Here is a 24,315-nt window from a genome sequence, read left to right on the forward strand (position 1 = left end):
CCACGGAGCCCTCTTTCAGTTGCGAGAAGCAGATCATAGAATGGTTGAAATAGTTTTTACTGTCAAATAATGCAAAGAGTACGCGACACGTGTTTCGCTCTAATTCTGGGCTCATCAGGCATACACACTCACTGCACCCCCCTCTCGGGGAATTGAACCTCGGACGTCAACGCTAGAGGCAAAGCCTCTAACGTTGTGCCACGGCATGTGGTTAGTTCATTTGAAAGCATGTAGATCGGGGTAATTACATTCTTGGTATTCGTAGTCTGAATCACAATCTGATTTATATATATATATATATATATATATATATATATATATATATATATATATATATATATATATATATATATATATATATATATAATATTTGCAGCTGGAGATCCACAAGGGGAGAAAAATGAATCACGTATCATAAAGTAATTTTTATTCCTGAGCTTTCAACCCCTGCCAGAGGTCTTCATCAGAGGATAATGCTTAGACTTACAAGAATCAAAGACAATATATAGCAAAAAATTACGTTGGGGGGTGGGGGAGGTGGCTAAGTCAGTGTGATAAGAATGGGGGGGGGGAGGGGGGTGTACAATTTATTTATTATGAGCATGTTCTTCTTAAGTTTGCATATGCTGGATTTATGTCCAAGTGTCTATTGATGGCGTTCTCATTTGATAGCCAAGATTCGTCCAGCTCTCTGCCACTTTTAGTACTGGCCTTGAATTTTACTTGTACATTGTCCCAGTTAAATGTATGTCCTGTTGATTTAGTATGCATATAGATCAATGAAAGTGAGTCCTTTCTTCTGACGGCGTTGTGATGTTCCTGTATACGTGTTGCGATTCTTTTTGAAGTTTGTACTATGTATACCGATGAGCAAGAACTGCATGGAATACTATAAACTGTGTTTCGTGTTTCTGCTGTCGATTTCTTGTTTTTAGCATTAAAGAGGACCGTGCGCAAATTGTTTGTGGTTTTGTTTGCTATTCTGACGCCTGAGTTGGCCAGGATGATAAGGGAGTTGAGTGCCAGGTGGGGTGGGAGTTCTGATTCAAGTCGATTGTTTGCTGAGTTTTTTGGCGTCTTCTGTGTAAGCTCCGATTAATGAATGTTTTTGAGTATCCATTTGAAGTGAAAAGATGGAATGCAACGCCGTCAGAAGAAAGGACTCACTTTCATTGATCAATACGCATACTAAATCAACAGGACATACATTTAACTGGGACAACGTACAAGTAAAATTTAAAGCCAGTACTAAAAGTGCCAGAGAGCTGGCTGAATCTTGGCTATCAAATGAGAACGCCATCAACAGACACTTGGACATAAATCCAGCATATGCAAACTTAAGAAGAACATGTTCATAATAAATAAAATGTACACTCCCACCCCCCTTATCACACTGACTTAGTCTCCACGTAATTTTTTGCTATATATTGCCTTTGATTCTTGTAAGTCTAAGCATTATCCTCTGATGAAGACCCCTGGCAGGGGTTGAAAGCTCAGGAATAAAAAATTACTTTATGATACGTGATTCATTTTTCTCCCTTTGTGGATCTCCAGCTGCAAATATGCAAACCGTATCACAGACCTTCTCTTCCATATATATATATATATAATATACTTCTGAAAAAAATTAAAGGAACACTTTGAAAACACATCAGATCTCAATGGGAAAAAAATCCTGCTGGATATTTATATTGATATGAACTGGGTAATGCGTTAGGAACAAAACGATGCCACATCGTTTAATGGAAATGAAAATTATCAACCTACAGAGGGCTGAATTCAAAGACACCCTGAAAAACAAAGTGAAAAAATGATGTGGTAGGCTAGTCCATTTTGCCGAAATTTCATTGCAGCAATTTAAAATCGTACTCAGTAGTTTGCATGGCCCCCACGTGCTTGTATGCATGCCTGACAATTTTGGGGCATGCTCCTAATGAGACGACAGACGGTGTCCTGGGGGATCTCTTCCCAGATCTGGACAAGGGTATCACTGAGCTCCCTGACAGTCTGAGGTGCAACCTGGTGGCATCAGATAGACCAAAACATAATTTCCCAGAGGTGTTCTATTGGTCAGGTGAGTGTGGGGGCAAGTCAATGGTATCAATTCCTTCATCCTCCAGGAACTGCATGCATACTTTTGCCACATGAGGCTGGGCATTGTCGTGCACCAGGAGGAACCCAGGACCCACTGCACCAGCATAAGGTCTGACAATGGGAGCAAGGATTTCATCCTGATACCTAATGGCAGTCAAGGTGCCATTGCCTAGCCTGTAGAGGTCTGTGCCTCCCTCCATGGATATGCCTCCCAAAACCATCACTGACCCACCACCAAACCGGTCATGCTGAATGATGTGACAGACGTGAAAAGGTTTGCAGAAGCCATTGGGAATGTTATGCTGCCTGTAACATGTGCTCAGGGTGAACCTGTTCTCATCTGGGAAAAGCACAGGGCACCAGTGGTGGACCTGTCAATTCTGGTATTCTATGGCAAATGCCAATCGAGCTACACAGTGCCGGCTAGTGAGCACAGGACCCACTAGAGGACGTTGGGCCCTACAGTCACCCTCATGAATTCTGTTTCTGATTGTTTGGCCTGCAGGAGGTCATTTTGTGGGCTCTGGCAGTGCTCATCCTGTTCCTCCTTGCCCAAAGGAGCAGATACCACTCCTGCTGATGGGTTGAGGACCTTCTATGGCCCTGTCCAGCTCTCATAGAGTAACTGTCTGACTTCTGGAATCTCCTCCATGCCCTTGAGACTGTGTTGGGAGGCACAGCAAATCTTCTGGCAATGGCACGTATGATGTGCCATCCTGGAGAAGTTGGACTACCTGTGCAGCCTCTGTAGGGTCCAGGTATTACCTTATGTTACCAGGCTTGTCATAACTCCATCCACGGTGCTGCTGTGTGCAGACAAGAGAGTAAACAAGTGAGCAAGAAACATATCCTTACCTCAAGAAAATGATAGCAAGTATCAGAGATAAAATGCATTATTTCAAGTTTACTTTTTTGTTACAAGCATGCCTCAGAAATGAGGAAGGCAAGTTTTTTTTGAAGTGAAACCTTTTGCTATTTCAAAGTGGATGCATATTCAGCAAGCTTTAAGGCTTTTTTTACAGTAGGACCCAAGTACTCATTAGCTCCATAATAAAATGCAAGATTGAAATGTTTTAGCTGTTGAAATGTATAAAATATACTCCGCTGTATGTGTTGTTCAGTTTATCTCACCAACATCTCAACTTGGATGAAGGAACGCCATCTTTTGCTCAACCTGGTAAAGATGGAAATGCTTGTTATCCTAGCCTGACTATTAAACATCATACTTTTGTAAAGCTTGTCTCATTATCATTAACTCCTACCAAGTCAGTATGCAACCTTGAGGTGACGATATATGACCAACTACCCTTCACTAACCACAGTGCAACTGTCTCTCACTCATGCAGATTCACTCTGTATAATATCCACATGATCCTGCAGCATGTTGTAGTGTACAGCACGACTTCTGGTTCAGGTATTTGTCCTATCATGTTTGACCTACTGCAACTTATTGGCAGGAGTACTTGCATATCCTAAAAAGCCAGTGTGATGATTCAAAACACACGTCTTGCATTCAACCAGCCAAGACAAACAGATATCACTCTTTTCAGGTCACTCCACTACTCCCTGTAGCAGCATGCATTATGTTCAAACCCTTGATGCTTGCTTTCAGAGTAGTATATGGAGGCACTCTTATGTTCCTATGCTTCTTCTCACTTACTCAGGTCTGCTAGTGAATGACATCTGGTAATTTCACCTCTGTGTTGCATCAAATTTCAGTCTTTTTATGTGTAGCTAGTAGCAGGTGGAATGAGCTGTCCACATCTGAACTGCTCTTTCAATGTGATTATGAACTGTATAAAAATCCTTTGTTCTGTGAATATCTATATAATTGGCAGTACTAGGGTGCTGTTCCGTGTTAGCCATTATGAATGTAGAGAAAAGCCAAGCAAAATGACACCTTTTATTGGCTAACTAGAAAGATTACAATATGCAAGCTTTCGAGGCAACTCAGGCCCCTTCTTCAGGCATCTTGCCTACATCTTGCCTGAGTTGCCTCGAAAGCTTGCATATTGTAATCTTTCTAGTTAGCCAATAAAAGGTGTCATTTTGCTTGGCTTTTCTCTATATAATTGGCAGTAATTGTGATGCCTATGTTCATAATAATTAAGATAAGAATAAGGAGTCTTGTGTTGCTCACTTTGGTTTAGCACTTCTGCCTTTCTAGTGGTCTTGGCAAAACGCCCACCTCACCCTGAGCCCATTTTGACTACAGCTCCCATGCAGCCTTGCAGGTGTGCACATGGAAGGTCCACCAGAGGGATGCTGCCACCTACCTATTTCAATCTCCACTGCTCCTCCACTCATTAACTAACTCCTCTTGGATTTGAACAATCTCAGAATGGATTGGAACCTAGAATAGCAGAATGGCATCATACGAATCATTCAGAAACCACTAGAACGTACCTCTGTACCATCCATCCAGATGTGGAAATACCAAATACATTTTTTTCATCAAGTATAATGTATTGTCTTTTCTACAGTAGTACAGCATACAGCAATGCTATTTCTCAGTTTACAATAAAAATGGCCTAGGATCACTGTATAAAATTTAAAAGATAAAAGTTACTTTTTATTCACATATTGCCAATGGATTACAATGATGTTTTCAGATTGACACCTCATAGCTGCTCCCCCAATAACAGTAGGCAGTTCCTGGGAAAATATGGCCTCACCCATTGATAATACATCCATCCATCCATTTTCCAACCCGCTGAATCCAAACACAGGGTCACGGGGGTCTGCTGGAGCCAATCCCAGCCAACACAGGGCACAAGGCAGGAACCAATCCTGGGCAGGGTGCCAACCCACCGCAGGACACACACAAACACACCCACCAAGCACAATTTAGAATTGCCAATCCACCTAACCTGCATGTCTTTGGACTGTGGGAGGAAACCCACGCAGACACGGGGAGAACATGCAAACTCCACGCAGGGAGGACCCGGGAAGCGAACCCAGGTCTCCCAACTGCGAGGCAGCAGCCCTACCCACTGCGCCACCGTGCCGCCCAATTGATAATACAGACAATGACAAATATTTCAGAAAACAAATGCATCATGGTTGTGAATTGAACCTATAATTATTAATCTAACGGCAGGTATTCTAACCACTACATAACATCTCGATGCTCAGTTTTTGGATAGATCAACTTTACTATTTCTTAACAATCACAGCCTGGCTTCCATCTCTCCCCAAAATAGACTGAAAGGGAGTTTAAGAACTTACTTCAGATATGAGGTGTCGTTACATAATTAGCTGCTACCTCAGTCTTCAAATACTAGAGTATGATGTACTGTATCAACTAAGAAATAGAACTAGGCTAGTTCTAATGGTAGTGTAGTGGACAATATACAAGTCAATTAACCAACAAGCCAAAGATCAAAGTCCATGCATGACCTTCAACTGTTTCTTCACTAAAAAAGTTTCCTTCATTATATTAGTCACTACTGTACTCCATGCCACTTTGGGTTTTCGATTAATTAGTTGCATAAGCCTCATTTTACAGTCAATCATCAATCAGTTCCATAAGCGCAAAGTGTTTCTCCTTAATTCAGGACAGGTTTAGCAAATTTACAATCAAAGTTCAAAAAGCACAGAGGAGAGTGCCATTATATTGAGACTAGCCATACCCCGCAGCTTCGCCCGCGTATTAGTGAAACAGGACAGTGAGGAGGGCTCTGCCCAGCTCTCTACTCCTGACGTCACTCTTCCCCCTCCCCTCGGCCCGCAGCCTCTGTCTCGGAATAGCGCCAATATATCGCTCCTGCAAGTGAACTATGATTATTAGCGCAATGAGAGAAATCGCAAAATCAACTGTAATGTTCGAGCAAATTATAGAAAAAAAGATCTAAATCCGTTAAGTAGTTCTCTCGTTCGCAAACTAAGCTGAGTTAAGGTGACGCCCCGAGGCAAACGCGTGAGTGAGGAGGGCCCCGCCCCCCTCCCCGCAGCCCAATGAGTCTCTCTCAGATTTGCACTAATAAATCGGTGCCGTAAGCGAACTATGATACTTAGCGCGATGAGAAAGTCACAAAATCAACAGAATGTTCAAGCGAATTATAGAAAAAACCCGATCTAAATCCTTTAAGTAGTTCTGTCGTGAAAAGCGGACAGACATACAAACGGGTCTAAAAAACTATAAGAAATGTCGCGCTTGGACCACGAAATTTTTAAAACCGTTTCATAGCAAGCACGCATGGGCCAAGAATAACCTACATTCCCAAATTTCAAGTCCCAAGTCCTCATGGTTCAGGAGATTTCGTGATAAGTGAGTCAATGGTATTTGACTTTTAAATATACTGATTGAGCACCCGCGACTTTGAAGCGGATATGATCCATTCTGTATTACAGCACAACTTTTAAAAGTTTAAAACTTTATCTAATTTTCATGGAATAGAAGGACAGTATCACCAGTTGATCAGGAAATCATAATAGTAACACACACAAGCAAAAATCAATCCTTAGAATGCGAGACAGGCTGCATGGCAATGTATAGCAGACGTAAATCTAAGTACATTACGGTTCTAAATTTGTGCCTTTGCATACGTAAATGTTAATATCATTATTCAAGTTTAAAATAGTTTAATTTGCATTGCCAAGTTTCATTGTAAACATACTAATTTCATACACAACCTATGTGTTCAGTAGCAATGTGATGTGATGCTTGTTTGGAAGTGCGTGAAATTATATAAAAAGCATACTTCTGAAACTGGGATGTCTTCCTTCCCCTAAGCAATCACAAACGTCACAGTCACTAGTACTGTCCTTGCTAATGCTGAACAGACTATGAGGCGCTGGACTTCGCTGAAGTGCAAACTGTGATGCTGTAACTGCTGTGGCTCACAATGCGCTCTGAATATCCGACAGTGAAGTGTAGCTTAGCGGCTCTGCACAGCTATGGACAGCAACGTTTTGGACAGTGTGAATGGGGACAGAGCCGGCCCTAGACAATTTCAGGCCTGAAGCAAACTGATACCGAGGGGCCCGACCCCTGCAGCTAGGGAGTCCGGGGCAGAGCTCCGGCCGCCAAGCAATTTCCTGCATTCTGAGCTGCAGAAATGCATTTAACAGGTGTTCTAACGAAACATTCTACCCATCGAATTGATCTACGTACTGATACTACGCATGCGCAGACCAAAATTACGCAACTTTTCTCGAAGCTTACCAACTGCTTGTCGGTCTGTCCTACCTAGTGTTGAAGTTTGAGTTAAGTGTTACTGTATTTCAGTAATATGTATGCTTTTCTTAGCCTTACTACATTAATGGATTTATTACAGTTTACTGCATAGGTATTTTTAACTGATGACAGGGTATAACGTTATAAGTTTAATGCTACGACTTACAATAAACGGATGGGTGTAACATATACGGTGTATATACCATTCATGCCAAGTAATATGTTGCTTTTGTTGACATAATGTGTAATAAATAAACTGTTTGCGCCACACTTTTTTCATTGAGGTCCAAAATTCACACTACAACAAAGCACTCCCCATTTCTACTTATGTATGGGAGAGAAGCAGTGTTCCCCTCAGAGGTTCCAGTTGACTTGCCGGTGAGTGTTTACTTACAGCTCTGTGTGTAAATTTATATTATTATATATTATGAATAATGAATTATTTTGTCAGAAGCCGCAAATATTAGCATACTAGCAATAAAATAATTGAAAGGAAATTAAATATTGAGTGAAGATTATTTTCTTATTTTGAATAACAGCAGTATGTTACACCTAACACTACTATTGCTTTTTCAAAATACTGAAAATTAATCAAATGACTGATGTTAAAGCTTGTTATACTAATGAGAACAACTGTGATTATAGGCAATGCAGAAGATTATTGCTTGGTTTGTTCCAAGCTGGAAGATGATCCCAACAAAAGCACAATTGAAATGGTAACAATATTTCAACATGTACCATCCACAATAATATAATATCCTACTATGCTCATTTTCACTCTTCATAATTTTGTTCTTGGGGTCTAGTAATATAACTTAACAAGTAACATATTAACTGCTTCTACACCTGCTTGGCTGCATCGGAAGAAATAGTTAATTGAATCAGTCACTATTATTACTGTTTCCATGTTCAGACTAATCGTTATGTTTTATTTTTCAGGTGCAGTGTGATATGTGCAGTCACTGGGCACATTTTGAATGTGCAAAATACAATGAAAAAATTGAAATAGCATATGTTTGTAAAAAATGTATAGATAAATAAGTATTGTTCTTTGGTCTTTGTTGTTGGAGTGTTTTATTGTTCACAAATGTATGTAAATTAAAGCCTTTCTATTCTTCCTATGATGTGCTATTGTTTTATTTGAAATGCCCTCAAATAAGGTGCTTTATGGACCTTAAAAGTTTCACTTAATATATTCAATAGAAAATATTACACATACTTTATAATGTTGTATGTAATACAGTTGTTGTTTATTTTGTTATACTATACTGTATATAATGTGTCAGCTTTGCAGCATATTTCAGTCCTTGGAAATGTGTTACTGATGTACCCATGTACATTATAAAGGTAGGATGTTTAGTAAGTGTTATTTACCCCATCGAGATGATCTACCCATATGCATTATAAAGGTAGGATGTTTAGTTAGTGTTATTTACTCCATTGAGATGATCTACTCATATGCATTATAAAGGTAAGCTGTTTAGTTAGTGTTATTTACCCCATCGAGATGATCTACCCATGTGCATTATAAAGGTAGGATGTTTAGTTAGTGTTATTTACCCCATCGAGATGATCTACCCATGTGTATAATAAAGGTAGGATGTTTAGTTAGTGTTATTTACCCCATCGAGATGATCTACCCATGTGTATAATAAAGGTAGTATGTTTAGTTAGTGTTATTTACCCCATTGAGATGATCTACCCATATGCATTATATAGGTAGGATGTTTAGTTAGTGTTATTTACCCCATCGAGATGATCTACCCATGTGTATAATAAAGGTAAGATGTTTAGTTAGTGTTATTTACCCCATCGAGATGATCTACCCATATGCATTATAAAGGTAGAATGTTTCGATAAGGTAGCACCAATCGATAGATACATCTGTCGAAATAAACTACGGTAGGATACTTCGACAAAGTAGGACAAATCATCAGAACACCGGCATCTACAACCATCACTTTTTGACGATTTCTGTTTGACACTGACAACCGTAACCGTAACACACTGACAGGAGCCAAATTTGCAGGCTGTCAGTGCAGACTGTCGTACAAGGCCCTGAGTGAAGGGTATGAGTGATGGAGGTCGGAGTGGGCCCGCATAAATGTCTTTAGTGATGATACATTAACAGATAAAGCTACATTTTAGCCAGCTTTTGCTGTTTCCACCAGGCAGCACGTGGAGGTAAATAGCTAGGCCAAGCACTTTTTTTTTTGCTTTTTATATATTTTTTTTATTTTATGAAGAAAAGATCCACATTATTTTGTTTTTACATTTTTATTCGGTTTTAAAGCTTGTTTTCATACTTTCGAGATATTCAGATTTCCGTATAAAATAACTTACCAGCAGATATTGAAATCTGTTTCACACAAAAGACACTTTTCGAACCTTGGCACTGGCAAACTCATGAATAAGTTTAGAATAATCAAGAGATTCGACTATCTCTTGCTCAATTGAAATCAATGCCAGACTATTCAGACGTTTGTGGCTCATGGAGCTTCGCAAGTAATTTTTGATAAGCTTGAGTTTTGAAAAACTCTCCGCCGAAGATACTGTTATAGGCACAGTCAATACTATTCTGAGAGCCACAGTAACATTAGGCATGGCAGTTGCCAACTCCTTCTCATACAGATATTCCAGTGCTTGCATGGCCTTTGAGTTGCTAGGAACTAAATTGGCAAACATGCGAATTTCACTGCATAGTGCGTGTGGATCAATGTCTGATTCATTATTCTTCGAGTCAGTTAATGCAATTTTCAAGTCCATAGAGTATTTCATCAAGGTATTATCATCCATGGATGATATTAACTGATAATTGTGCAGAACTCCAAAATTGTCGAAATGCTGTTTCATTTGGTCAAACCTGTCATTCATGGACATGATTGCTTGATCCAGAAGGACAAGAAAGAATTATGTGCAAAACTTTTCTTTTGGATCAGTTATTAACTCATCCCGGACTTCATAATCAAAATGGCGCTTTATTTGTCTCCTGCGTAAACTGGTTACTGCAGGAAATGCGACATCCTCGGAAGGCATCTCCAATTCATTAGCGAGCTCTCTGGCTGTAGCTTCTGCTAATTCTAGTCCATTTTCTCTGTACGAAACCAAATAGTCAGAGACACTGTTGATGCATTTGAGAGCAACATCATAGTGCATTTTTTCATTTTGCAAAATTTTGCTGGCTACATTGATCTGTGAAAGAATGTCGTACCAAATTGCTAAGGAAACAAGAAATGGAAAAATTTTCAGCTGCTTGGCTAATGCAGCGGCTTCAATTCTAGCCTTAGGATCTTTAGAATCTTCAGAAATATCTACCAGCGTGTCATACACAGAGCCTATTTGGAATCTGACAGCTTTAACACTCTCAATCCTGCATTCCCATCTAGTGTCACAAATGCGCTTCAGAATGAAATTATTGATGTGCTTCTCCAGAATCTGCCAGCGTACTGTAGAAGCACTAAACAGCAAATAGATCTGATATAACGTTCCAAAAAGCGACATGGCAGTTGGTGACGATTTAGCCATGTCTCCAACAAGCAAATTAAGGCTATGACAACCGCATGGGATGTAGAATGCTCGTGGATTTTTATCCAGTATTCGTTTTTGAACGCCACTGTGTTTGCCTTTCATATTAGAACCGTTATCATATCCCCATCCCCTACAGTTACCTAGGTCCAATTTCAACTCTGAGAGCATCCGTAAGCATTGGTCTGTGAGACTGGAGCCAGTGCTATCATCAGCGGCTATGTACCCTACAAAATATTCTCGAACTTCCACTGAGGACCCATCAATATGAACGATACTTATTATCATTGTCATCTGCTCTTCATGGCTTATATCAGGAGTGCAGTCAAGAATGACTGAGAAATACTTGGCCTTATGAATATGGGAAATTATTTTTTCTAACATAGCATTACCCATCAACTGAATTATTTCATTTTGCACGTTTTTGCCCAGATAATGATCGTGGATTTCATTGTCTGTAATCCTTCGAACATGCTCTTGCATGAACAGATCAAATCTGGCTAACAATTCCACTAACCCAAGAAAATTGCCATTATGCGGGGCAAATATACGATCGCTAGAACCTCGAAATGCCAGGTTTCTTTCACCCAGAAACTGAATAATAGCAATAATTCTTGTTAATACATTGCGCCAATGCTCAATTTCTCTTAGCAGAAGTTCTTGTGCACACTTATCAATGGTACATCCTGCCTTCAAGCGATTTTGAAGTTCTAACCAATCCTTAAAGGCACGTATATGGTTGGCAGATATTTCGTGACTGCACACGTCTCGGGACAAATTTCTCCAATCACCGCAACCATCAGTAGTCAATTTGATATGGATATTCGAGAATAACTTGCAGCAGAAACAAAAAACTGTATTTTTGTTCTTTGAGTAAACAAGCCAGGGCCTGTCAACAAAGTCCCCATTTGGTAATTTTCGGGAATAAAAGGAATCAAAAAAATGGCGCCCATCATCATTCGTCGGATATTGAATCCCGGTTTCGCGAAAGGGCCCCTCTTGGACTAGGAAGACACGTTCCTTGTCAGTGATTGCTGCACCCCACAAACCTGGATCTCCCCAACTAAAGGAATCAAAATCATTATCAGCCTCATCGTGATCTTCATCTTTCTGGTTAGAAACCGAAACGGCTGGCAACATTGCTGAACCTGATGAAAAACCCATGTCCATGTCATTCTTAACGTCATCGGCTACTGACTCCTAGGAGTCGGATACAGGTTTGTGGGGCTTGGACGGCGTTGCAGTATCTTCGACTAATGGAAGTTCAGTCCTGGAGCTAGTGCTGCTGCTGCTGCTAGAGCTAACCATTTTCGTTAGGAAGCGTTGCAAAGCGCCTTTTTGGGTAGCGAAGAATTCATCTTTCGCTGCTTTTTCTTTACGTTTTTGAGCACCTGATTTATATTTCTTTGGCGGTGGAACTGAAGATATTTGGAATACAATAATTTCAAACTGTGGAAATTCGGCAAGGCCTAACTACTATCTACAAGACATTCTTTCTAACAAAATGGCAATATATTGATATGAAGGAAAGTGATGGCTTTACGAAGAGAAGGGCCCCTTTTATGCTCTGTCGAGAATGCAGTGCGGCGGAGCGGCCCTGACTGAAGCGTAAGTGGCCGCCTACTGAGGACAGAGGCACAGATGAGCCGTGGAGGCGGCAACAGGCGCGCAGGCCTGAGTGAAGCGTAATGAAGATCGGAGTGCCAAGTGGAGATGTCCACGTGGAGTAATTAAGTGATGGAATATGTTGCCATGAATTATATATATAAAAAAATTAGTAATAGAGGTTGGAGTGAAGGAATCTGTTGCTCCATTGGGCCCTCCGCAGCAGCGTCGTACCACAGGAAAAAAAAAACCTTGGGCGCAGTGAGCCCCCTCCAGCTGTGGGCCCGAAGCGGTCGCTTTGTTCACTTCGCCCTAAGGCCGGTTCTGATGGGGATGAAGGATAAGAAATGTAATAATGCTTAAGGAATGCTTGTAAACCGCAGTTCATCCGTGTATTTTTAATACAATATTTGATTATGTACTTTAGAAATTCTTTTGGACAATCCTGATAGGTTTTGTATTACAAATAAGGTTCAAGAGACCATTTGAAAGCATCATAAATTTTATCCAATTAAATTAGTGTTTTATAAGTTATTATTATTATTATTATTTGTACTGCTGAAGGGGATCATTTTGTTCGTTGTGTTTTCAAAATTGTTTCGGAAAGATCTGCAACGTTTTGCTTTTAATGACCTAAAGGTGCATTCTGAGTTTAAAGATTTTGACATTTTGTTGTATTGAGTAAGAGTAAATATTTATGTTGTACATTTTTACAGTTATTTCGGGTAAAGTTCATATTCAGAAATAGGAATAGTCTAAGAATACCTCTTTCGACACTTCTTCAATACGAGGTTGGGTAAATACTAAAGCAAAGGCATTTTTACATTATTCCCAAAACATAATTTGGTTACAAAAATGTTGAATTCGTTACCTCCGGAAGTAATTAATGACGATGCTCTTTTTTCGTGAAATTTCTACCTGTATTGTTTCTCCTTTGGTTTTATGTTTATGTAGAGCTTCCTTATACTGTAATTGGTAAAAAAATAAATAAAATAACGTTATAGTCATCAACTTTATCTGTTTAACGCAATCAATACTGTAAGCCAGCTATATCCAGTTCTAGAAACATTAGAAAAAAACAACCAGAATAGAAAATGAGAATAATAATAAATAAGTTGTCCTTCTTTATAGAGGCTTCTGTCTTGCTCCTGGCTTACCCAGAAAGTAACCTTTCAGATGGCCCAAATCCTTACTCTCCTCTTACTTTGGTTTGGAGAGCCATGAATGCGAGCGCCCAACGATTGACTGCCGTCACGTCCATATATGGTTTGACATATTCTTTTGGGGACTGTAATTTGCCCAAACGGCTCTAGACATATAGCATTATACATTTAACTTTTAATGTTAAAACTGAGAATAGTGGGATGAATATTCTGTTTTAAGAGGTTCCAATTTTACTATTAGAATAAAAGACCAAAGTGATTAGTTATCTTTAAAAACATACCACTCCGCAACCAAGATCAGCGGCAATAGAACGGCTTTTCACCTGGTAAGTAAAGGCCCGCAGTAGAACTGTAGCTGAACAGCCGAGGAAATGCGACCTCCGTTACATTACAGTATATGGTATTTGATTCACAGATCTGATTAATATGTAATATGTGGCGAATGCTGAGGAATACTTCACTTAACGTTTCTTATTCTTTCTCTCTTTCTCTTTTGCTATACTTGTTCTTCGAAAGTTAGCCGTTTATGTGACGTCAGCGGCAAGCAAGCGAAATCTGCACAGATCCTTCAGATTATGGCACCTCAAAATCTTCAGTGTGGTACTCTTAATACAGAGTGTCTGCGAGCGTAATACTCGACTTTCTTTATATAACATGAAATGAAAGATACAACATAATTCTTTATCTTTGCAGTCCGTAAGGCACTGCAGCAATGGACGTTGAGTGACAGGTTCTCGTGGAATATTCCGCCCACAGTGGCGGGACTAGCTCCAATCGTTACCCAAGCAACCGTCAACAAAAGTGGCAGCTGTGAAAAGACGAGGAGATCGGGACTGTAGGTGATGAGAAGCGACGGGCAACGTGTGCTAAGCGCTGACAAACCTTTAACTTTTTGATTTATTTCTTACGTCGGGATCAGGTATACGAGTGAGTGCTACAACAGTGGCATTTTTGCATTTTATAGTAAGTGTGTTCAGTTGGCAGAGGGCATCTTTGAGTGCAATCGTCATTGTGATAATCTCAGGTAAAAGTGAGCTTTAGGCCAAGCTAAGGCGGTTGCGAGCCGAAATTAAAAGCTGCTGGCAACGTATATAAGAGGTACATACCTCTGAAGACTGCAGTGTAGTGTCAGACATACATTATTAATTTATAGATACGTGACTCTGAACACACATTACATAAATTCAAGGAAGCTTACTTGTTGCACGCGTAGAGCAGTATACATGAATGTGAGGTTATTCAGTTTTGCTCATTTTTAAAACTGTGAAGAAACTTCACTCCCATTTTACACATTTTCAGACATTTCCGTTTTAGTCGTTTTCAGTAATATGCTACGAATTAACACTGAAATCTTAAGAAATGACCATACAATAGTTTTCATGTAATACATTGTATTCTTTACTTATTTTAAGATTTGGTATTATTAAGCCGTTGAAATATACAGTAATATTCAAGTGTGCTACTGATGTTATTTTGAATTGTCACATTAAATTACAAATAAAGTACTATCTATGCAAGTGAAAGGATGCACCTGAAAACAAAATGAAAATTTTATTTCTGGCTATTTGTCATTGCTATGATTCAGCTCCAAGTAGGCAGTTAGCACAATTCCAGTTAGAAATTGCTTTCCACCTATGTAAAAGCAGTAGTTAAAATCTAATCAATGAGATCACTAATGGATTGCATTCTGTAGAAATGTTGCTTACATTTTAAGTTCACTGTAGTGGTAGTTAATGTGAAAGGCACCTTATAAAATATTAATTTAATGTCCAGAAGTTGTTACTGCTTTATATCATTTTGATGCCCGTTGGATGCTTGGCTGAAGTGCCATGTGTAGGGAGGTTTTATAACTTTGCTTAATGCTTGTAAGCTGAATCCATTGATCTTTCTGCACATACTGTATGTGGGCAACCTCACAGATAGGAGTTCAGAGTGCATAGGTGTTTGTTTGCAAGTATCTCATGGTGGCTCCATTGATACTGCTTGGACTAGTTACACCCTAATGACAAAGAAGTATTCATGTATACAGTACATTAACTCTCAGCTCTGTTATGTAATATTTTAATTCCTGGGAAGAACCACATTTTGCCTTCTCAGAACTCTCCTTCTTGAACTATATTGAATTGTAGCTGCATCATTTGCTGTTTGGGGGAACAGGCTATTAGCCGAAGGTCCCTGATATCATTATTAATATTAATGGAAAGATCTCATAAACGTTGAGAAATAGTTTCCAAAGACGGACTCTGTTGCCCTGAATGTTTATTTTCTTGAAGTGATACTAAACATTTTTCTGCTTGTGTATATCTCCTGAGTGAATATAATAAGTTACATATTTTTAGAATGTGAATTTGTTTCCCTTGGCTTTGCCTTATTTGTTGTTAACATGGAAACTCCAAAAGCAAATTTAAGGGTGTGAATTATTCACTGGATATTTACACATTTGAACAATTTACTGTTAATTCTGCAAATGTGAATATTCTGAAATGAAACATGTAAAGAGGATAAAATGAGGTATTGACCATCCTCAGAAAAGAGTCACATTGAAAACATTAAATTCAAGTTAAAATTTATTGTCATGTTTGCAGAGTACAGTGAAATTCTTATATGCATGTCTAATATTAACACATTGCCACTTTCTGATATTATGATCGAATTAGTCCAACATTTACGTTACCTTAACTCCTGAGGTCAGAATCAGACATTTCATATAAATATCACAAGGCAGCTGAGGGAAATATCTCAAAAAGATCAAATCCGTCTTACTCCAGTGTTACTGACATTCAGCTCAATTGCCACCTATAAATATATATAACTAGACTTCTGTAAAGTTTCCACAGATGTTAATACTGCTGCCTCATGGATGCAATGCTGTTGTTTTAAATCCCACACCCAGTTTTTCTCTGTATGGAGTCTATACATTTTCCAAGTGTCTATGTGAGTTTCTTTCTGAAATCTTCAGTTTTCCTATTGTGTCAGGTTAGTTGTCAATTCTGGGGTTGGTCCCATTTGAATGGGCCTTATGATGAACTGGCAACCCATACAGGGATGCTTGCTACCTTGCCTTCAATGCTGTGGCGACAGGCTCAGGTTTTGCTGACACTGAATAGAACCAAGTAAGATTTGAGAGTATTATGTTATGTTACAATATAGGTTAACACAGAGGTATAGCAGTTAGTGTTGCTGTTTCCTGGCTCCAGGTGGACACCTAGACATAATTCCTGGCTCATTCATAGTCTGTGTAGTATTTGCACTTTCACCCATGTCATAATGGTTTTTTCTCTGGGTGTTCTAGCTTTAAGTATCCATTAGCTGGTGTTAGCTGGTGACTTAAAAGTGATCTGGTATGAGTGAATGTGGGTGTAACCTTGCAAATGGCCCTCCAGGGATGGTGTCTGCCCTTTAACTAAATCTGACAACATAGCTTTTGCCTTCAGTTGATTGATAATTAGTTTGTTGGCAGGGATGTCAGTAAGATCTTAGTTGGTCCTAGAATAAATTCTACTACAATTCTATTGCATTACAGTTATACTATTGCTTCACAGCATAGGAAACTTAAAGTGTTATTTGTGTTTACTTTAAATCATTTTGGCCAATGTTTATTTAATATAACATTTATCTGTCTATCTGTCAGTCTGTCATCAAGCACACTTTACTCACAAGTAGTTCATATCTGTTAATATAAGTACATTTCTTGATATTCTCCAGCCACTCTATTCTAAGGTCTATTGCAAGATGGCTAAAATATGCAAAGTTCTTCTTATGAAGGGCATTATATTATCTCTTTGGATTGACCTGATCTAGAAATACCTCATTACTCAGTTTCACTGTCCAAGGTATCTTCATCATATTTATATGCAATCACATTTCAGTTGATTCTATCTACTTCATGTTTGCTTGACTGAGTGTCCAAGTTTCGCAGCCAAAAAAATACATTTCAGTATATATAACATTTAGTGATGATGATAATTATTATTTTGCTTTCAAACTAATGAACTTTGCTACAAGAATCATTTGCATGCTGTTAAAAGTACCTCTAGCTGTCTCAATTATTTTCTTAGTTTCTGTATTGAATTTTAAATCTTCTGTTATTGCATGACCCATATATGTAAATGTTCTGTGTTTTCTCTATCAGTCTTGAGCTTGATCTCTGGCACTATCTCATTTCTTTTTAAAAGTGTGCTCCTTTTTCTTCCTCACTTTACTCTTCATAGCAAATGACCTTTATTAGTCCTCAGCATATCTTGTTATTACAAAAACTGAATCAATGCCACTGAAGATGTTCTCAGTATGTAAATTAAATAGACATGTAGAAAAAACACACCCTCTGGCAGACTCTTTTTTAAGTAAATTTAGGGGGATAGACCACCCTCTGTTTAGATAAAGGCTTTTTGATTTCAATACAGCATATGACTTACTCTTAAAACCTTTCAATCAATATCCAAATGTTATGAGCTGTTTATCATTCTTGTTTTGTATAATTAATAAAATCAAATGTTTCCTTTATAATGAATGAAATACATACAGTATACACATTTTTAATTTGTTCAAGGTACGTATCTCTCAGTTATTGTTGTTAAACTGAAGGTGTCTTCTCTAGTGTTTTTTCTCATCATAAATCCACTTTCAGTTTCTTGTACCTCTTTTAATATTTTACATCTAAATCTTTTTAGGATGATTTTTAAAATAATCTTCAGGAAGAGACTTATTAGACTTTAGTTCTGTAATTTGAACAGTTTAATATCTTAGTTTTTGTAGATAATTTTATATAAATGACAAAGTATATCACATTTTTATGACTTTTAACATCTCTGTAGTTTTACCATTATTGCCACTGGCTTCACCATTTTTATATGTTTTGTTACTGTTTATGTTCATATGCTCTCATCAATTTTTAGTGATCCTTCTGTGTCATCATAATAGAGTTCACATGTTTTATGTATCTTTTGTTAATTTTTTATTCTTTTTATGTTGATTATGTGCATCATTCTTTATTTTTGATTTTGTTTATATATATAAGCTGCCTTTGTTATTTTCCATGTGTTTTGTGGGTGGTCCCCCAATAGGCTGGGCCACCTGTCATTTACTGCCAGGAACTGCCCTCTGTCCTATACATTCAGGGTGTCTTCCACAGTTCCTGGCACTTCATTGTGAGTGCGCTAGGGAGTTGGTAGGTGTACTTGTTCTTACTGTGGTTTTTGTGAATTATTGGATCTCTGATTTGTTGACTTTCTGATGTTTTTTGATTTTGCTTTTAGACTCTGTCTTTGCCTGACTAGGATTGATTTTATAAAAAGCAATTTCACTTTGCCTTTATGCTCCACAGAGTTTCATTGTGATTGGAATACTTTTTTGTGAAGAATAACATCTTTTGTTTTATAAAGATTCAGTGCTTGCCCTTATTACTAGCCAGGGTTTGACAGTGATATCCCCCTTTAGTGGGCACTAGCTGAAATACCCGGTGTTGCCCAGGAGGAAAATAAAGTTGTTTTTTTTTTAATTGTTTGAGAAAAATATAATTAAAAAAACCCAAAACTTTAAAAAATAAATTAACAAACAATGAAGACTCACTAATGTGTTTGTCTTGCGGTCTTGTATGTATGTTATCATCCAGTTGATGGTCGGAACCAGCCAACTCTATTTAATTTCAAAAGCAGTAGTCACCTCCAGTTCACCCTCTGGTGGTCATTCCGAGTGTCAACTGGATGATAACATGCATACATGACCGCAAGATCACCCCCCACCCTACCCAGAAGGTGGTGGGTTAGGGTTGATTTCACCCTATAGTATTTTTAAGTCGACCAATGAGAAACGTGTACCAAGTGTCATGAAAATTGGTCCAGCCGTTTGGAAGTGATGCTGAAACATACATACATATACATTGACTTAATGAAACAGGACAAACTTTAAAAATCAACAGACGTTGGCACTGTATCTGATCGTGTTCAGCTCTGACAGGAAAGCGTTCCCCGTGTGGGGAGAAAAGCACATGCCCGTGATGTCTCTGGCTATCAGCAGCTACCCACTAAAACACATGGAGCTCTGATCTCTCTCTCTCTCTCTCAAAAATGCTTGACGTTAACATTCTGTAGATGATAATGTAACTCGAACAGAGGTTGGCAAGGGGATGAGGAAGGCCATGCCCCCCTGCTCTCAGCCCACAGCCACTCCGCATGCATCGGTACCGCAAGCGAACTATGGTATTTAGTGCGATGAGAGAAGTCACAAAATCAACCGGAAAGTTCAAGCAAATTATAGAAAACAACCAGATCTAAATCCGTTAAGTAATTCTCTCGTGAAAAGCGGACAGACATACAGACAGAACGCGCTTGGACCACAAAATTTTTAAAACTGTTTCTTAGCAAGCACCTATAGGCCAAGGGTAACCTACATTCCAAATTTCAAGTCCCAAGTCCTCATGGTTTGGGAGATTTTGTGATGAGTGAGTCAGTGGCATTTGGCTTTTATATAATATATATATATATATAATATATATACCAACTGTGTAAGCCTGTGCTGTTAAAAGCATGGGATCCTAGAACGTATTGAAATCATCAGAACTACTCTGGGCATCTCTCTCCTAGGAGGATTTGTGTTGCCGACGTGTTCGCATCGTTTGTGCATTAGCAGCTAAGTGACTGTCTTTCTTCGGAGGTTTCCTTTTGCCGGTGTGCTGGTCTCGCTTGTGTATCCTTGGAGTTGGAGCCCTTAACCCGACCTTACCTCTCACTTCTGACCTGGACAGAGACACACATTTCCATGTGTAGACATTTATTTATAAGACTAGCAAAATACCCGCGCTTCGCAGTGGAGAAGTAGTGTGTTAAAGAGGTTATGAAAAAGTAAAGGAAACATTTTAAAAATAACGTAACATGATTGTCAATGTAATTGTGTTGTCATTGTTATAAGTGTTGCTGTCATATATATATACATATACACATACACATATATTATAACACACTACATTTTATATATATATATATACACATACAGATAGATATATATATATAAATATATATATATATATATATATATATATACACATACAGATATATATATATATATACACATACAGATATATATATATATATATACACATACAGATATATATTATATAGCAAAATACCCGCGCTTCGCAGCGGAGAAGCAGTGTGTTAAAGAGGTTATGAAAAAGTAAAGGAAACATTTTAAAAATAACGTAACATGATTGTCAATGTAATTGTGTTGTCATTGTTATGAGTGTTGCTGTCATATATATATACATATACACACACATATACACACATATACAGATATATTATATATACATATACACGTATATTTTTTATATATATATTTTTTATATATATATATATATATATATATATATATATATATATATATACACATACATACATACATACATACATATACACACATAGATGCAGTTACAATAACATAGAAATCAATATAAACAACATTAACATCATTATCATATGAGAATATGAAGTAATATATAAGAAGCACATTTCATATAAATATAAATTATTAAACAGTAAAATCTTCTTCTATAATTTGCTACCGTGGCTTTTCGTTGGTCTGTCCAGGATTTTAAATCACCTGTAGCTTGCAAACCGTTTCACCTATTGACTTGAAATCTGGTACACATATAATACGTCACGTCTGCTATCCGCTTTATGGGTGATGATTGTATCACTCTTTTTATGTTTATTTTATTTTAGAATCAACTCCTATCTGCGCACACCAGGGCGGCCGTGGGCAGATGCGTATGGTGTATTCACTCCATGTTATCGTGCATTGCGCTGTCAGTGGTATTTTGATAAAAGAATTTGAACAATATATAAGAAGCGTATAAATTATTAAACAGTAAAACATTAACATTTAAGAAGTAAAGTTACATTGAGTACTACTGCAGTGCCTTCGGGCATACCTCATTTTTTCTTTGCCCATTACATGCTTAAATGTATACATTTTTGGTGTACCTACCCAAGAACACGCGACATATAACCGACCGTGGGAGAAGCATGGATTTTAAACACGCGTTGAGTTCATCTGCTGGTCTCCCTCGTGGAATAACTGGTAATGTTTGACTACAATGTACAGCGAGTAAAACGACATTACCTCCTTTTTTTTTTTTACGATCTCTGAGATCTTGCTTTTTTCGGTTCAAGGCTTCATAAGCTCTTTTATGTTCCATGGTGTACTTAATAAGTACTAATTATCCCAAGCCATCATCTTTGAATGTTGCAAGACTTTCGCCTTGTATGTAGATCGGGGTAATTACATTCATTGCATTCCTAGTCTGAATCACAATCTGATTGTATGGGTGGTTACCTGGCACTGTAGGGTTGCCACCCGTCCTTTAAGATACGGAATCGTGCCGCATTTGAGAATGAAATTGCGCGTCCCGTTTTGAATCAATACTGGACGGGATTTATCCCGTATTTTTTTTATCATTTTTTTTTTAAGCAGCGTCTCATGCAAATCATCCCACACGCATTTTATGAAGATGCCTCCTTTCCTACTTTGGATTGGGTAATACTTGATGTCATCGTTAGTTTGATTGGTGTTTTTAACTGTCCAGTGAGGAGGGCGTGTCTTTTAAGTACAGTCTGCAAAGTGTTGGCACTGAGATGTGGCGTGAGCGCCATAGCTGAAGCCCCTAACGTTGCGGTCAGCAAGTCGGCTAACATCCGCCATGTGCCGTCTTTCAGTTGCGAGAAGCAGATCATAGAATGGTTGAAACTGTTGCCCCTAACGTTGCGCCATGGCGTGTGCTTCGTTTATACCTCGTGTCTTCTCATTAAACTTTTATCTCGCGAATATGTTATTGCAATCCGCAGCGGGAGCGTTTCTATAAACTTAATTGAAACTTACGTTTTACACCGTGCTTTGTTTCCCTTATGAACATGCTTGTATGCTTAACTCGCTCCGTTCTCAATTGTTTAATTAATTTTTTGGTCTTCGCTGTTTGCGGCTGTTCCTCCATTTCCCCCTACTTCGTTCTTTTATCTCGCGAATATGTTATTGCAATCCTTAACGGGAGCGTTTCAATAAACTGATTGAAAATAGTTTTGCATTTACCTTTTTAGTAAAAGGCGAGCTTTTAAGCCTGAGAAATCACCCCGTAAATGCACACGTTTAATTGGACATGTGTTAATATGTATGGTTACACAGTATTAAAAGACAGTGAACAACGTCAGTTACCTTTCTTCCCGCGTTTGATAAAAGGTGATCTTTTAAGCCTGAGAAATCACCCCGTAAATGCACACGTTTAATTGCACATGTGTTAATATGTATGCTTACACAGTATTAAAAGACAGTGAAAAATTAACGTCATTTACCTTCGTTCCCGCGTGTGACTCGTGCTGTAAATGTCTTCCTTGTTTTTAGTTCACGTGATTACGTAGGAGGCGTGATGACGCGATACGTGACTCCGCCTCCTCCATTACAGTGTATGGACAAAAAATATGTTCCAGTTATGACCATTACGCTTTGAATTTCGAAATGAAACCTGCCTAACTTTTGTAAGTAAGCTGTAAGGAATGAGCCTGCCAAATTTCAGCCTTCCACCTACACGGGAAGTTGGAAAATTAGTGATGAGTGAGTCAGTCAGTCAGTCAGTCAGTGAGGGCTTTGCCTTTTATTATTATAGATATATATATGGCTGTTCGAGTCACAAAGACAGAATGAGTCCCAAAAATAGTTGGGATGCCAACCCGGCCAACTCTATTTAATTTCAAAAGCAACAGGGGCATGGTGGTGCTCAAACATACAGAATGCTGGCAGTCACCTCCAGTTTGCCGTCTGGTGGTCATTCCGAGTGTCAACTGGATGATAACATGCATATAAGACCGCAAGACCACCCCCACCCTACCCAGAAGAGGGTGGGTTAGGGCTGATTTCAACCTACATTAATTTTAGTTGACCAGTGAGGAACATGTGCACCAAGTTTCATGAAAATCACTTCAGCCGTTCGGAAGTGATGCTGGAACATACATACATACACACATTGACTTTTATATACAGTATATAGATTATTGTAAATGTTTAGAACTACATGTTTTCATTCAGTGCAGTGAAGTTGTGTGAGTTGTTGTTCTGAGAAGTATGCCCCTTTTAAAATGAAAATGTTACTCAGAGATTTTCAGTATATAAAATAGGGGCTTAATACATACATAACTCTTATGGTTCATACTCAAGTGTCGTATTTTGTACTATTATTTGGTAATGTTAAAAATATGAAAATGTTGCTTTTAACAAAGTCCTACCTGAGATGATCACCTCCTCACCTCACATCATGTGCCAGCCCTGTTTGACCTTTTATCTTTAGCATTGTACCACAATCTGAAATTTGTCAATATCCAATAATGCTTGCTGCTGTTACCTTTTCATGAGAAGTCCTACTTTATTTATCTTTTTTATTACCATTTAGATAATAAATATATAATCAGTATGCTGTATTTTTCCATTATCTGTGTGTCTTGTTTCAAACAATACTAATATATCATCATTAATGTATTTATTTCTAGGGTCATAATATCTAGTTTCCAGCTTTAAACATTGTGAAACATGTAATAATTTTGAAGGTCTTGCCACTACTTTACAACCATATATTATCACATGTTTGTATTGACGGATTATTTAAACATTCATTGTCATCAGTACTAGGTATGCTTTCCAAACTTCTAAATTCTACTTCCCTGTAGTATATAGGAGGATCTGTTGCAAGTGTCCCAACGTTACCTCTAT

General features: G+C 38.3%; 2 protein-coding genes across 4 annotated transcripts in view; both read left to right on the forward strand.

The window, feature by feature from the left end:
• Positions 1–24,315, forward strand: part of itpr2 (inositol 1,4,5-trisphosphate receptor, type 2) — a 1,448,083-nt gene that overhangs the window by 1,016,753 nt on the left and 407,015 nt on the right. The gene's annotated exons all lie outside the window — the stretch shown is intronic.
• LOC114662175 (prelamin-A/C-like) overlaps positions 14,366–24,315 on the forward strand; it is a 264,345-nt gene continuing 254,395 nt past the window's right edge. For 2 of the 3 annotated variants that reach the window (XM_051930055.1, XM_051930050.1), the window contains exon 1: positions 14,369–14,493. The gene's annotated coding sequence lies outside the window, so the exon portion shown is untranslated. Of the gene's footprint in view, positions 14,494–24,315 lie in introns of all 3 variants that reach the window. The other variant, XM_051930054.1, reaches the window with a different exon arrangement.

The sequence above is a fragment of the Erpetoichthys calabaricus genome, chromosome 1, assembly GCF_900747795.2.
Source record: "Erpetoichthys calabaricus chromosome 1, fErpCal1.3, whole genome shotgun sequence".
Classification (NCBI taxonomy): domain Eukaryota; kingdom Metazoa; phylum Chordata; class Cladistia; order Polypteriformes; family Polypteridae; genus Erpetoichthys; species Erpetoichthys calabaricus.